Here is an 18,081-nt window from a genome sequence, read left to right as displayed (position 1 = left end):
CTGCTCTCTTCTCCTCCCCACTGCCCCCAGATAGGCTTCTCTTCTCCATTCTAAAACCTGTTAGTTTCCTCAAGTGATCCCTTTATAACATTTCTCCAGGTCTCCTCACCAGTTTGGTCACCTTCTGTACACCTCAGATGATTATTAAAATTTGGGAAGAAGTCAGTCACAATATTCTAAATGTGATTTGACCAGAATAGAGAATAACAGAATTTCTTGGGATTTAGTCAATAGATTTCTGTTCTTCTACTCTGCAACGATATTCTCTTTTTCATTTTCTGCATCTCAGTCCTGATCCAGTCTGACTTTTATTAGTCAGGCTGGTATTTTAGTTGCTTTCATTGCTCACTGGGTTTCATTTGAATCAAACATTAATCAATTCTTTTCCAGGTATGTTGCTAAGTCCTGGGGATACAAAAAAAGTAAAAGATTCTCCCTGCCATCACAGAGTTCACAATTTAATAAGAAGTCGAGAAGTTTATTACAATAAAGTCAAGGTCCTGAAAAAACTAAATAATCATGGAGAGGTTAATAGTTTTCTAGAAGCATAAACTTTATGGAATATTAGATCAAATGGACTGGATTCCCACTATAATTGAGTGAAGGATCATTACAAATATCTTTTTGGCACCTAAAGATATAAAAAAAATGTAGAAGGGTAACTATGACCTATTTGAAAGCTATAAAATTCAGCATTACATAATATTGGTGGGATTGTGGCAACAAGAAAGAGATTTTGTAAATTGTTAACAAACTGCAAAGAAATCCAAAATGTCACTCTCTACTATAACCTTAACCTTGTTTTTGCTTTGTCTAGAAATAGTCTTATGCATTAGCTCTAAAGAAGGCCGGCTTTTGGAACAACCATTGCTCTGATGTTTTTTAATAAAGGACAAGATACTATATTCACTTCAGTTATCCTCATCTTCTCTTTGCATTATATTTATAAATTTCACTTTTATCCTCACCCTATTCTCCCCTTTAGCTCCCTTGAATTCTTTTGAAATGAAGAATAAGTTGATATAATTTGTTTTCTCCTTTACTCAAGGTTCTCCTGTGGCATGTTGCTTGACCTCTTTGTGTTTTAGTAACTGGCACTTGAATTCAAGTCTTTTGTAAGATCTCAGTGAATGTTTTTCAGCAAGTTTCTCCATCTACCTTTTAAGGCAGGGGACTTTCAGAGTCTAGTATAACATTAAACATATGAAATGAAGCATTTCTTTACAGCTTATATGTCTGAGCAAAATGAAGGCAGACCATGAGCAACTGGTCTTTTTAAGTCCGGCATTTACAACCAATTTCCAAATGTATTGGATATGGTTGTAAGCATTTTTGAAAAGATTACATTCTCATATTTTCCTCTAGTTTGATCTGATACCATTCATACTCACTCAGCAGCCTTTCTAAGCATTATCAATAATGCACAAACCATAATGGAGCCTGTCTCCATTTTTTATTTATAAACCATTTTCCTCCTTGCATGGAAATAGGGAACTTAGTTTTTTTTTTTTTCATTTTTTTTTATAAAAGAACAAACACTCAATAGGGTGTGCATTCATTAATTGGTCCAAAATATGTAGTACCTCAGGTAGTTTAGGCTGGAAGACATAGGCCATGTACCATGGGGAAGCAGTACTACAGACTGTGGTTCACTCAGGCAAAAGAACCTTATTTAGTGCTATGTGCCCCCCAAAAGAACGTCTGCCCTAACCCCCTGTTTTTCAAAGATCACAACAAATAGCTCATCCCATATTGAATTAATGGAAATTGATTATGATGGTTCTGTTCATGAATCTACTTTACTTGCTCCCGAAAACTGAAGTTTTCTCTCTCTCTCTCTCTCTCTCTCTCTCTCTCTCTCTGGAATTGTGGAGGACAAACCCTGACATTGATTGATTTGTGAAGGTTTTCTCAGCTGGTGCTCATCTGTCTATTTGTGCTTTCCAAAGATAATTTTGAAAAGACTGAACAGAGCTGTAGTCACTTCCATGTTTTGCTTTGGACAGGTAACAAAATCAAGGGATCGGGAAGAGCAAAGAACAGTCCCATACTACCAAAGTGGTGCATTGGGCTTATTATCTGAAGCCAGTGGAGATGGCTAATCTACCAGGCTCATTTTGCCCCTTAATTATCTGAATAATTGGACAACCTTCCTCTTCAGGACACCTGGCCCAAGTATTCTTGGCTAGCTGGACTGGTACAGCTCTCCTGGAAGCTTATAAGCAAATTGAGACTAATCTGCTTTTCTTGGCAAAAGCTCCCCTGCCCTGGCAATATCTCTGGATCTTGGGCACCAAACTAAAAGAACTGTATGCCAGACATTGGCAAGGTGGTGACTTAGCTCGCCATGTTCTTCTTGGTTTATCATTGCTGGCAAAACAATTTCTTAAACCCTCAAGGTTCCATCAGGAAGGAAGACAAACTATCTTCCTGTCCACTTCTGTCATTTTTTTCATTATTTATTAGAACAACTAATCTTAACCTAAAGACCATTGCCCTACTTCAAGATGGTCAGTTTGGTTGAAGGTTGTTTTCTGCTTAAACAGCTAAAGATATACATATATATACATACATATACATTATGTTCATATATATTTAATTTTCCCTAAATTTTTTTTTCTGACACCACTTCAACCAAACAAAAATATTTATAAGTACCCACTGGCACTATGTTAGGCATTAGTATAAAAGTACTACATATTCTTTACTAAGAAATCATATTTTAATCCCCCTTTTATTTCCTTTAGCAGCAGAATCAGTAGATCATATTATCTATACCCAATAGAGGGATCAAAGTATAATACGGTACATGGCAAGTGAAAAGTTCCAATACATTCCTCAATTAGATGAATGCAGAGATCATCTAGTTCAATTTCCATGCACTTTACAATGCATATTCAGATAAGTCAGCCACCCCACATCACAGTCAAATTGGTGGTCTTGCTATTCTTGCTGTTGTTATTTTTCCATGTAAGACAATATCATTTTCTGCCGCTATGTTTTTTGCCCAGGTTATTCCCCATACTTAGAATGAACTCACCTTTCCCCCTTAGAATTCCTTTAGTTTCCTTTGAGACTGAGTAAAGGTTGATTTTATAGGAACCTATTCCTGATGCCCCCAGATGTAGAACTCTCCATCGTGAAATGGCTAGGTATCTATTTTGTACAAATTTTGCATTATATAGGCAGCTATGTAGCACTCAACCTAGAGTTAGTATAAACCAGAGTTCAAATTCTACCTTAGACAAATATTAGCTATGTAATCCTAGGGAAGTCATTCAACCTGCTTGTCTCAGTTTCCTCATATACAATAATAGCATCTCCATCCAAACACTGATGAAGAGGATCAAATGATATGATATTTGGAAAATATTTTGCAAACCTTAAATTGCTACATGAATCTGTTATTATTATTATTATTATTATTATTTATACCTAATAATAATAGTAATTTATCTGTATGCACATTGTTTCATTTTCCTCCAGTAAAATGTAAATGCCCTGAGGAAAGGAACAATTAATTTCATCTTTGTAATCAAAGTATCTAGAACACATCATCTGACACATAGTAGGGATTTCATAAATGCTTATTTAAAAATTATGTAGCAACCAAGGCAAAATTACAAACTTAGGTGAAGTTGTGTTTTGAGAGTCCAATGTCTTCTTTTTCTTTACCTTTTTTTCCTCCTTTCACATAAAAGTAGTAAAAAGTGGGCTGAATATTAGCAGACCGCCACAGACATTGTGTGCCCTTAAACAAAACATACACATCACCTCTCTAGATCACGGGTTTCTTTTGTGAAATTCCTTCATTAAAGACATTGGACTACACAGTGTCTAAGGTCCCTTAGCTATGAGTCTTCTTGCTCTTTTCCTTAGACCGCAAACTCCTTCCTACTGGTCTCCTTCTCCTGGCATTTAAGTAACATTTAATATGTTACTTTCCAAAGGTATTTACATTTTAAAAGATTGCTATAAAAGAAGGCAATATGTAACCAAAATGTTATGTATAATTATAGAATTTCTATAACCATGAAAGAAAATTTGGAGGACTAGGATCTTATTGGGACTTTTACAAATCATGCAAGACAAGTAATTGCTTATTTCACCTATGTAGGTACTTTACTGGTGGGAGTGGTGGTAATAAAATATTTTACAACATCTTATACATCAAGTTCTTTGACTACTGATTGAATACATACTATTTTATATTTTAAATTCTTCTTTAAAGAAATCTCAATAATAGATCAAATCATCATTTAAGCTATTTCAAAGACTGAATTTCAAAAAAAATTCATTTATTTCATTGATTAGTCACTTTCACCAAAAAACAACCCATTACCAATATCATCATGCATATAATACTATAAGGACCTTAATCTTCAAGATTTTTCTAGAGACCCTACTGTAAGGATAAGAAATCCAATTTATGTTCTTCCTCCTTCCCTCCCAGAACACCTAAGTCACAGATTAGTCCTCTGCAGAGAAGGATTGCACAGATCAGAAATGCAACTGAGAAAACTATTCTCAGAGTGGCTAGGTGGCACAGTGGATAGAGTATACCAGCCCTGGAGTCAGAGTACCCAAGTTCAAATCTGACCTCAGACACTTAATAATTACCTAGCTGTGTGGCCTTGGGCAAGCCACTTAACCTCATTGCCTTGCCAAAAACAACAACAAAAAAACCTTAAAGAACATTATTCTCCAGGTAATTTTTGTCTAGAACAGTGTCTTTTCTAGATAGGTCTCTAATGATGATGATGATGATGATGATGATGATGATGATGATGATGATGATGATGATATTTGTGCTTCATTCTTGAAGAAGACCATGATATCAGAGAGGTGCTACCAAGATAGACTCATGAACTGGATTTGAGTAGGGGGGGGGTTGTGCTAAGTCACCAGCCTCACTTTCTCCTCCATCTGGGTCCAGTGGCCAGCTATGGATCAGAATGACTAGAGATGTCCCTGAATGTGAGGCAGTCAGGGTTAAGTGACTTGCCCATGGTCACCCAACTTGTGTCAAGTGTCTGAGGTTAAATTAGAACTCCAGTCTTCCAAATCAGAAGGTTGTGTATTCAAATCACATTGGGGTCATGAGGTATTTAATAATTGCTCATTGACTGATTGACTACTTCCTTATCTACTCTGCATTTACCTTTTATTTATCTATATTATATTAATTCGCTTTATATTTGTTCTGTATATAAGTACATTTTATATATACATATATGTATATTTTCATGTACACATGTGTGTATATATATGTATATCCTTCTTATCTTCCTTATTAGAATATAAACTCCTTGATTGTCAGCATTGTTTTATTTTTTTTTATTTCTATCCCCAGCAGTAAACAGATAAGAGATCCTTAATAAATGCTTGTTGATTGATTGGTTGTTTTATCTTTCAAGGAAATGTGAATGATTTTGAAGTTATTGATGCGAGTCAGCTTTTCATAAAGGAGTCTTCAATATGGTGTTTTGTTCCACTAAATTAAAAGTTTTTTTCACAATAAACAAACAGAAAGCACTACCATTTCCCTAGTTTCCCAATATAGAAAGTTCAACCTTTTAAAGTCCTCCTTAATCTGGTCTTATCTCATCCTTTCTTGCTCGTTTTCTACTTTTCTCCAAGTGGGCTCTAGGGTTCACGGTTCTTCATGTTTTAGCATTCATTTCTAGCCACTATACCAGTGCCCACTTTTTCAGTATTGCCCCACTTTTTCAATCTCTTTTTGTGTTGTCTTCCTCCATTTGATTATAAACTCCTGGAGGGCAAAAAATTTCTATTTGTTTTCCAGTGTTTAACACATTGTTAAAACACAGTTTAGTACATAGAGGCACTTAATAAATGTTTATGAACTGGTAGATTGATTGTTCCTCAATAGAAAGTCTTTCTTCATCCTCCTGATCTATTAAAATCTTCAAGGTGAATTTCACATCATAGAATCATTGATTATGAACTCAGTGAGTCTTGTGACATCATCTAGTCCAAATTCCCTCCTCAGTCTACAGGTGAGTCCTGAACATTAGTACTCCCTTTCCTTTCAAGATAAATATATATATAATTTGCAGTGGATTTGATAATTGCTAACATTAAAATAGTACTTTGAGTTTGAAAATGATGAAACTAAGGCAAGTTGAGTAACTTGCTGAGAGAATAATGGCTAATAAGTGTCTGAAGCTCTATTTGAACCTAAGGGTTTCCTTAGGATAAATTATTTCCAGACTGACTCACTATTAAAAAATGGCTTTGAATCTGTTGTGATCATTTAGCATGTATTCTTTTACCTGGTCCTCAACAAACATATTTATAGTCCCCTCAAGTCTAGAAGGAACCCCTCTATAAGTCAGGAGATCAACTTAGAAAGAAGTTGAAAAGGCCTTTAAATTGATAATTTTTAATTAATCCCCTATGTCAAAAAAAACAGGAAAAGATCCAACTCTGCCCTTTCACTTTTCTATTTCCTTAAAGTGAAAGATTGAATGAGCAATTTTGTATTCATAGATTTAAAAAGGAAGAAATATTAGAGTTCCAACTCCCTCATCTCACAAATGAGGAATCTGAGGCCCACATCAAAACAAATGCCATTTCATCCAAACTATGCTGCCTTATCCTGAATCTAGAGAAGCTTGAGTGAAATCATTAAGCCAGAGACAACTCAATATATTGAATATTCCTACCCTCAGGAGGTAGCTTGATCTAATGACAAAAGCCCAGATTTGGAAATGGAGAAAAAGTTCTGTTCCTGGTCCCTAACTAGCAGTGACTTCCTGCCAATTTACAACCTTTCAGAGTCTCAGTTCCCTTATCTGTAAAATGAGGAAGGTCTAACTCAATTATCTCCCAGGTCCCTTCCAGGTCTAACCTTCTAATTGAATTATTGTCCAGGATTTTGATTCAAAACATTTTTAATATCCAATTTCTATAAGCATCCTCAAAGTTTGAATATGACTCTCATTCACATTTAAATGTTAATTAAAATGCCAAAAGCAGCTGAAGTCGATGCAGTGAATCTTAAACAGTTCAGAGGAAGGTCTGTTTTGCTTGACTGTGAGGAGGTGGTGAGAAGGAAAGCCAGGAAGAGCAGTTGTATGTAGGTGTGACTGAAAAAGAAAGCCAAGAGCTCCGAAGTTAGGTTGACACATTGATTTGTTTCTTGCCTTCAGATTTTAGGGCTTTCTGAAAACAGTTCTAAAGAAATGGGATGAGAACATAGATTGTACCAGTCCCAGGAAAGGTGTAAAGTGATTGACAGGGAAGAATCCTGACAACATCCCTATTAGCTCGCAATAGCAACCAAAGGAGTTCTGCTAAGTCTTATCAGCAGGACAGCAACTTGAAATTCTAAGTCGATGTCCCACTAAGAGCAAAATGGCAGGGTGGGGAGGAGGGATGGCAAGGAGGGGGTGAATGTGTTCTGTCCTTCTACATACTGGCATTTCTCACATCTATTTTATTAAAGGATACAGTGTATCTGCTGGGGGCAACTATATTCTATACTAAGGCTAGAAATTACACAATTAGACTTTCATTTCTTTGATGGAAAAACATTTCTTGAAGACTATCCCTCTTTCAGATACTCCTGTTAAAAAGAATACTCCATTTAACATGATTGAACAAGTAGAACCTATTTCAGATTGCTTGCCATCATGGTGGGGAGTTGGGAGAAATGGAGGTTGGGAGAAAAACTGGGAATTCAAAATTCTATAGAAAGTGAAGTTGAAAACAATCTTTACACGTACAAGAATATTATTTACTTAAAAAATAAAATTAATATTCCCCATAAAAAGGAAAAACCTTAAACCTAATACCTTAGAAAGGGAATCTAAGGAAAAATCCCATGATGTAAGTGCTGGTGGTTGGAATGGAAGAAAGGTCTCCCTATTTTAAGAGTGAATCCAAAGCAAACATTGCCCATTTTACAAATGGTGATGGGTGGTAGTGGTGATATTTTGGGTGAGGGGAATGATGGTTGATAGAGTTTTTGTGAGTATCTTTTAGATTCAATTTCCTTCTCTGTGAAAAGTCAATAATAGTAGTACCTACTTCACAGGGCTACAGTTAGGATTCAAATAATCTGTATGTGTTCAGTTGTTATACAAATGCTAGGTATTATTACTGTTATTATTATTATTAGAGTGTGGACTAGGTCCCTAACAGATTACTGACTTACCCAGAGTCATACAGTCACTGCGCTGCTGTTATCTCTGCCTTAAAAATTAAAAGTACTAGGGGTGGCTAGGTGGCGCAGTGGATAAAACACCAGCCCTGGAGTCAGGAGTACCTGGGTTCAAATCCGGTCTCAGGCACTTAATAATTACCTAGCTGTGTGGCCTTGGGCAAGCCACTTAACCCCATTTGCCTTGCAAATTTAAAAAACCTAAAGAAAAAAGAATTAAAGGTACTCAATGAATGTTTTTTAAAGTTAAGTCACACAGGTTATAGAAAAAGCAAGGGTCACATGAATACTTTTATCTGACTTATCATAGGAAGCAATTGCCACTCTTAGAGTTTCTGAAGCAACTTTATATAAAGTTCCTGGATATAGCAGGTGAACTCACCAATGAAAGCCATAACACTCTGGTTTGGTCAGACATGGAGGATGATATACTATTGGTCAGTTAGTCAAGAAATCTTTTGTCTATACTATTTCTTTCCAACTTTTTTCAAATTCAGGGACCATGTCAAATATTTCTTTTGTTTTCTCTTTACCCCAAACCCCAAATAACATCTAAAGCTGGCCTGTACCCTCAATAGGACTTCAATGCTAAGAATTGATTTTTTAAAAAAATCCCTGTAAATGCACCATTCTTTCTCCATAAAGGTAATTTAAAGATCCTACTGGTTCAAAATATATAGCTTAATTAAATATAAATCTATAAATAAGATTGAATTCAATTAAAAACATTTATTAAAGTATCTACTCTTCTTGGAATTCAGAATATATATGTATTCAGTCATTTTTCAATTGTGTCCAATGCTTTACGATCCCATTTGGGTTTTCTTGGCGAAAAATACTGGAGTGAAGAGATAAAGAACCAAAAAAAAAAAAAAAACAAGCACAATTTCTTTCTAGGAGAGTTTCTAATCTAGGTTAATGAGATGACATAAAGATAAATAAATTATAATATAAATTAAGATGAATATAATCATAGAAGAGATAATAAATAATATGATATTTTAAGATTTGCAAAATATTACATGTACATTATTGCATAAGATCAAGTTGCCTGGTAGATTTGAGAAGGGAAGTTCATATAAGGCTGCCAAGAGACAAACTCAATAATTTGCTCGAAGGTGTACTCTAACAAATGGCATTTTCTATTATTGCATTAGGAAAAGGAAGAGACATAAATCTAGTTAAATATAAAGGCCCCAGAGAAAAAGATAGGAAAGCTTTCAAGATCAAAAGATTCCATGTACTTGACAGTTTGAAAAATAAACATGGAGCCATAGAAACTAAGGGAGAGGGATCAATACTGTTTATTGGAAGCCATGCTAACTTGAACAACTCAATTTCTTTAATCACATGCCAGAATTTAGTCAAGTGGCAGCATGTAAACACATGTTTCTCCTCCACTAGGCAAATAGATTTAGTGGAAGGATTTTGTTTCATTGAAATTTCCACTTCTTCAGTCTTCAATTCATTTTTTGAAATGGATAACTTCCCGTAAATGTAAGGGATGATCAAGACTCTCTCTATTTGACATATTGTTAATGAGACTTCTGGTATTTCAAAATTATCACTAGAATATCAGGAATGCTTAATGGAACTTCCAGGAATCTCTCCAAGGCAGTATTATGTCTATTTTAAGAATTAAAAATAATTTCACCTTCTGTGAAAACTCTGTTACCTAACATTAACTCCTCTTAATAAAATGCTTGTCACAAGTTACAGTGAGGATGAATCTTGACCCTGATTAATTAGATAACAGTGTTCCATCCCATTGTGCCATTCCTGTTGAGCTCCCATTTTTGGCTTCTTATCTTTCCATTGTTTGCCTTCTCTAATATGGATGATTCAAATGAGATAGTGCTTTACAAACTTCAAATCCATATCTATATCAATATTGTGATAGATTTATATTTTATATCTTATTATTACCAGTCATGCTGCTCTGTGATTTACTCCAGTACCCCTTATAACCAAAAAACCTAAACATTGGAACAAATGAATAAAGAGATATCCTGAAAATATTGTGGGATTTTATAACAAAATAATCACTATTCTGATGATATCTTTCAGCCTAGATTCTACTTCTAGCCAAAGAAAGGATACAATATATAACAAAATATTGATAATAGCACTTTTTATGGTAGCAAAAAACTAAAATTAAAGTGTTTGCCCATCAAATGGAAAATTGGTGAATAAAATTATAGTCATCAAATAACAGAATATTATTTTATAAAAATTGCAAAAAGAGACTTGTATTAATTGTTGCAGTAAAGAACTGAGAACTATGTACACAGTATATATAATGCTACAAATAATTTTTTAAAGAAATCAAATACCATTTAATTGTAATAAACAATGTTGAAATCAGAATAGATAAAGAAATGACTTGTTCTTGTTTCCATAAAGAGGTAGGAGAACATGAGTCTAGAATATTTTATATACTATCAGAAGTTTACTCTGTGTATGAATATGTGTGTGTCTTGCTTTATATATATGCAGAAGGCAATACATAACAGTGAGGTAAAACAGTAATAATCAATAATAATATTGTCATTGCTTAAAGTAGTTTTTTAAAGTTCATTACATACTTTAATATATTATATAAATGCCAGTTATTTTGACAACTAGCTTTTGAAAATGGCTTAAATTTTCAGATATATGGGATTCTCAGTCTTTTAACATTACCTTGTATGAAAACATATTGCTGGAAATATTCAAACACAGACTAAAGTCTTACCTCAGTAGTGTTGAGAGGATTCCTGAAAGGGGCAGAAGAATATTATTCATTCATCCAAATTTCAAAAAGCATTTATCATATGCTTATTTTTTTTCAGGCATTGTGCTAGGTAATAAGAACATAAAACCAAAATGAAAATAGTCTAGTAAAGAAAAAGTCTGTAGTATATTCTAATGGCAGGAAAGAATATATATCCATGTAAATAAATAATTATATAATGTAGATATATGTATATATATATATATATATGTATATATATTATATCTTTAGTATATTTATATACCAGGAGTGGGGAATGTCTAGTCGATGGACCATATAAGGCCCCTGAAATCATTTGGTCTGGTGCTGCCAAGACAGCCACAGATAGGACTCAAAATTCATCAAATCTAGGAGTTTTTAGGGTCAAATTAATTAAATGTTTGACCAAATATAGCAGACTAATTTTTAAGTTGATAATTTTTATGGCCCTCAAATGTAAAAATCCAAATTGTTCATGACAGAAAAAAAAAGTTTTGAACCTCAATAATATATACTAAGTACACTCGAATATGCATGCATATATGTGTATATGTATATGTGTTTAGACAGATGATATAAAGATAGATAGATAGATAGATAGATAGATGATAGATAGATAGATAAACAGAATGAAGACCATTGGAATATCTAGTATATGTATATTGTTCAGTCATTTCTCAATCCTCCCCAACTATCTGACTTTTCTTGACCCCATTTTGTATTTTCTTGGCACAGATATAGGAATGGTTTGCCTTTTCCTCCACTAGTTCATTTTAGAATTGAGGAAACTGAGGCAGGTTTCTAAGGCTAACTTACAGAAGAATTAATACCCTAGACAAATAATATCATAAATTTATGAAAATATATTTTAAAAATCCCTAAACAGTATATATATATATATATATATATATATATAAAAATACACACACATTTCTAGATGTACTTTCCAGATCTACCCCATATCCTATTGATCCCCTATTAACTCACTCTTGGATTACTAAATTAGCCTTTTATTTGGTCTCTTTGCTCATTTCAATCCATGATCCACCTCGCCACCATTGAGAGTTACCTAAAGAATAGGACAGAGCATGTTATTTCCTCTCTTCCCTCAATAAGCTCCAGTGGTTCCTAATTATCTTGAGAAACTAATGTAAATTCCTCCGTTTAGCACCTAAAGCTCTTAACACCCTGAGTCCTTCCAACTTTCCCTGTCTTCTTATAATTTACTTTTCTCCATGCACTTTGCAATGACATTGACTTACTATTCCTCCTACACAATTTTTAGTCTACCATTTCTGGTTTTATCTTGTTTGCCATGCCCGGCTCATTGGAGAGGCTTAATAAGTGCTTGTTGGTTGATAGATTATACATTCAAAGTGATTTGGGGCATTTGGTAAGCACAAACAATTGGGAAAGTCAAGAACCCAGGAGATGGTACTTGTGAAAAACCTTAGGAGACAGGGATTCAGTAAGGATGGTGACTTTGTACAGCTCTACCCCACTCAAATCCACTTGGATTTCATTTGGATGTCATGGCAGCACCCATGTTTTTCTTCAAGAATGAAGGACAAACAACAACAAGGGATTCTAGGAGGCAAAGTTGGACAGAGTGGTCAAAAATATGAAGGTAGGTGATGACATGTTCACAGGAAATGGCAAATGTACAAGTTTAGACTGAAATATAGAATGCATGAGGGAAATAATATGAATCAATCTGGAAAAGAGAATAGAACCAGACAGTGAAAGGCTGTCAAACTAAGGAATTTACATTTTATCCCAGAGGCAATAGGGAGCCATTGACACGTTGTCAACATTTGAATAATATAAGACTGTACATCTAAGCTTTGTTTTAACTTTAAGATTCTGTGAAATAGAAATAAACCAGTATCAGCCTTTCCAGTTCACTTCCCTCTTCTCTCCTCAAATTATCTTGTATTCATTTATCAGTGTGTAAATTGTTTCTCTCCAGCAAAATATAAAATTCCTGAGATCAGGTTAACTCTATGTTCCCATCACCTTGCCAGTGCTCTATCAATAAAACTATAAGTTATTAATTTATATTTTTTAAATTCCATTTCTATAGATTACACTACAATTTATTTTCCAAATGTATACTTTTCATTTCATTTTTTTAAAAAAAAGTTCAAATTTGAATAAGCCTTACTTTCATAGAAAATTCTAGTGCCATGGATCTCAACTTGGGTATATTGATGTGGCCAAATGATTGTGATTCTTGCATATAAAATATCTAAAGCCCTATAACTTTTGAAAATTGAAAGGGAGAATCATGATTTTTTCTTTTTTTTTTAATTCCCAGGGACTATAAGTTTTCAAACAAATGAAAGAAACCAAACTATTCCAATAAATAAAATCAAACTAAATCTTAGCTAATTTATATAAACACATATTGTAATAAAGTCTCATAACTAATCAGCCTCATTCTAGGTTCTAGAAGGGATAAAAATCCTTTGCCAGTGTTCAGTCCTGCTGGGTCTCTGTGTGATATCTCTAACCGCTCAGCAGTTACTGAAAAGCTTCAGCAGTTTAAATGTCAAAGATTCCATATATCTCAATGCCAGGGTCACTTTGAGAGTTAACCATAGATCCAGTCAAATCCACAACATGGGAGTTTGATTACTTTTCTCCGAGAGTCATTAACCAGAAGTTTTAGCATTATTAAGCACTTATTATTTGTAAAGCACTGGGGATAACAACACAAAAGTAAGCCTGTCCCCTTTCATCCTCTAATGGGAGAGACAACACTTATGGCAGGTTTCAGCTGCAAGTCAAATGGAAAGGTCCCATAGACCTTGTGATGCAGCCAAGCAGGTGGTAATGTCTGCTTTAATGTCATTTCCTCCAATAAAACTATATCAGTTTCTACTAGTGAATTATTTGAGAGTGCCAAGAACTTCTGTCACCAGAACTTTCTGAACTGGTGACTACAGTCACCAGAACTATGACTATAGCACCTGAAAGTGCCAGGCTCCAGCTCTATAGAGGATTGCTACTGAGGATGATGGCTGAGAACACCAAGCTGGCAGTAATGCTTTTCCCCAAGACTCTTGGGTTCAGGGTCCTGGGTCTTCTCCATCAGGGTCCTAAAGAAGATGGTGGTCAATGTGGTAGTAGTGGTTTTATTTGCCTGGCACAAGCTGCTTATTTTTTTTTCCTCAGGGTTCTTCAGCTAGGCTAGTTTACCTTCCTTGTAGGTGGGGTTGGTTGGCAGTTGATAGTGATAACTAGCCCCTTCTCCAAAGGAGTTGCATCTCCAGGTGATGATTGTGAGACCTGAGTTGGAAGAAGGACTGGTTGGGTTTTGGGTACCACTCCCAGGACCCCTGTTCATATCTAACTTGGATGATAATTGATCAGCATTTTTGCTGGTAATGATCAGGAATGTGGACCCCTAAAAGCTTCTAAGGAAAAAAAAACATCCAGACAACTGAATTCTACCAAATATGTAAATATCAATTAATTTTTTTTTAGAGTTTTCTTTTTTTGGCAAGGCAAATGGGGTTAAGTGGCTTGCCCAAGGCCACACAGCTAGGTAATTGTTAAGTGTCTGAGACCAGATTTGAACCCAGGTACTCCCGACTCCAGGGCCGGTGCTCTATCCACTGCACCACCTAGCTGCCCCTTAATATCAACTAATTTCAACATCACATAAATAATTTGGAATAATAGGCAAAGGAATCCTACCAATTTTTTTTATAAAACAAATACAGTTCTGATAACTACACCAGTAAAAGGAAAAATGCAGAAAGAAAATTATAGACCAATTCTATTAATGAATATATATATATGTATATATATATAAACCCTAAATAAATACTAACCAGGAGACCACAACAATAAATCACACAGATAATAACAATGTGCTCAATCAGAAATTTATACTAGGAATATAGGAATGGTTTAACATAAGCAAAACTAAGAAAATTGATTATATCAATAACAAAAGTAACAAATGTCATATTATTATATTAATAAATGCAAATAAAATACAACAAAATACACTATTAATTACTATAAAAAAACTTAAAAATCATAGGTATAAATGGATTTTTCCTTAAAATGAAAAGGAACATCTTCCAAAAACCATCAGCAGGCATTATTGGCAAAAAGGACAATCCAAAACAAGAGTAAAACAAGTTGACCCATTATCACCAATATTATTAGAAATCTTAGGGGGCGGCTAGGTGGCGCAGTGGATTGAGCACCGGCCCTGGAGTCGGGAGTACCTGAGTTCAAATCTGGTCTCAGACACTTAACAATTACCTAGCTGTGTGGCCTTGGGCAAGCCACTTAACCCCATTTGCCTTGCAAAAACCTAAAAAAAAAAAGAAATAGAAAGATGGAAAAATAGAACAGATTAGACATAAAATACACAGTAGTAAGTTATTATAATAATATTGTATTTGACAAATGTAAAGATTTAAGCTTTTGGTATAAGAATTCACTCCTTGATAAAAAAAAATATGTTGAGAAAAACTAGAAAGCTGTTTGGCAGAAACTACATATAGATCAATATTTTATACCATTTACCAAGATAAGGTCAAACTGGATACATGACCTAAATATAAAAGATATCATAAGTAAATTGGAATAATATGAACATATGATCAATCAGACTTATGAAAGGAAAATAATTTATGAATAAACAAAAGATACAGAGCACTGTGAATTGTAAAATGATTTTGAATACATTAATCTAAAATGACTTCTTACAATAAAACCAATGTAGCCAAGATTAGAAGAAAAGCAGAAAATTCAATTGGGATGTGATTTTACAGACAGTTTTACAGATAAAGCTCTCATATCTCAAATATATAGAGAACTTTGTCAAATTTATAAAAATCAGAGTCATTGTCTAATTGATAAATAAGCGAAGTATGTAATAGGCAGTTTTGTGATGAAAAAATCAAAACTATATAATCTTATGAAAATGCTCTAAATTGATTCAAGAAAGGAAAATTAAAACAACATTGAGATATCATAGTATGCTTTTTAGATGAACTAAAATGATAGAAGGGGAAAAATAACAAATGTTGAAGGGGATATGGAAAAATTGTGACACTAATACACCATTAATGTTGGTGGAACTGTGATACATCCAATCATTTTGAGAGCAATTTGGAACTAGGCCCAGGAATTATTAAACTGCTTATCCAGCAATACTACTGTTGGGTTTGTTTCTCGAGGTGATCAAGGAAAAAAGGAAAATAATCTATATGTTGTAAAATATTTGTAGCAGTTCTCTTTATGATGGCAAGGAAATGGAAATTTAGAAGATGCCTTTCAATTGGGGAATGGCTAAACAAGTTGTGGTATATGATTATGAAGGAATATTATATTTTGAAATGAAAAAATTATGGGCAATTTAAATTTAGAAAAACATGAAAAGGCTTGCATGAAATAATGAAGAGTGAAATGGGCAGCACCCCTGAAAACACTGTATACAGTTAAAGAATAACTATGAATAACTAAGTTATTTTGGGTATAATAAATACTTAAATCAACTACAAAGGACCTATGAAGGGAGATGTTATCTACATCCAGAGAAAGAACTGAAAAATAGTATGGTTTTTATGTATATGGTTTTATATATACATATATAAGTATATACATATAATATGTCTTTAGATAAACATATATGTGCGTGTATATATATATATATATATATATATGCACACATATATGCATGTATATTAAATGGTGACCTTGTCTACTATGGGTTGAGGAGGGAGGAAGGAAAGCAGTTTGGAACTTAAAATGAAACAAAATAATAATTTTTTAATAGGAATAAAAGCCCACAATGATTTCTTATTTCAGTGATGACTTTGATGCCTAGATTAGTGGATATGTTGATTGTTTTGAGGAGGGAGATTGATATTCCCAAGGTTCTTGGGTTCAGATCCTGAGTTATCTCCATCAGGTTCTGAAGGGAGATGGTGGTGTTACCTGGCATTGTGTTACCTCCTGGCTCTCCATTAGGATGACCCACTGCTTCTTCTAGGCTGATTTTTTTTTTCCATTGAAATGATAGTACTTGAAGTCAGGTGTTTTTAATGTGAGACAAGTAGAGGGTAGTAATGCTAAAGGATTGACTGGAACTGGGAGATGGAAAATAACATACAGTTTAAAATTCTCAATAATCTATTGATGATGTGGACCTGAAATTCAAGGAACTGAGCCTCAGGGAGGTTAGGTGATTTGATCCCAATCATAGAGTCAAATACCAAATATGGGACTTGAGCACTTATGATTATAATTCTAGAGGTCTCTTCACTGTAATATGCTGCCTCTGTAATTAGGTATATGACACTGAACAAGTTTCTTAGCTTCTCATTTAAACAGCTAGATAGCATAGTGAAGAGAGTACTGGGCCTGTAGTCAGGAAGATCTAATGTCAAATACAATCCTAGACACTTCCTATGTGATTCTCTTTTGTTTTAAATTTTCCTCTATTTTTTTCCAATTACATGCAGTGATAGTTTTCAATATTCATTCTTTGAAAGTTTTTGAATTCCATGATTCCCTGCCACCCTCCCGTACCTCCCCCCCTCCACATGGCAGCAAACAATATCATATAGGTTATACTTGTACAATTGAGTTTAACATATTTCCACATCAGGTATGCTATGAAAGAAGAATTGGATCTAAGGAGAAAAATAGATCATGTGAAAGAAACAACACAAAAAAGTTTCAAGAAGTGAACATAGTATGCTTTGCTCTGCATTCAGCCTTCATTGTTTTTTACTCTGGATGTGGATAGCATTTTCCATACAAGTCTCTCAGAATTATCCTTGGTCATTGAACTATTGAGAACTGCATCCATCACAGTTGATCCTGTTACAATGATATTGTGAATGCATAATGCTCCTGGTTCTGTTCACTTCACTCAGCATCAGTTCATGCAAGTCTTTCCAAGCTTTTCCAAGGTCCATCTGCTCATTTTATCTTACAGAAACACTTAACTAGGTGATTCTTGACAAGTCACCTAACTGCCTCAGTTTGTTCAATCGTCAATTAGGGATAATAATAGCATTGCCTCACATGATGATTATGAAATATTTGTAGGTGTTTAGCATAATGTCTGGAATACAGTGGGCACTTAATAAATGTTTCTTTCCTTCAT

This window comes from Macrotis lagotis, chromosome 8 (assembly GCF_037893015.1).
Source record: "Macrotis lagotis isolate mMagLag1 chromosome 8, bilby.v1.9.chrom.fasta, whole genome shotgun sequence".
Taxonomy (NCBI): Eukaryota; Metazoa; Chordata; class Mammalia; order Peramelemorphia; family Peramelidae; genus Macrotis; species Macrotis lagotis.
Note: the sequence above shows the minus strand (reverse complement) of the source record.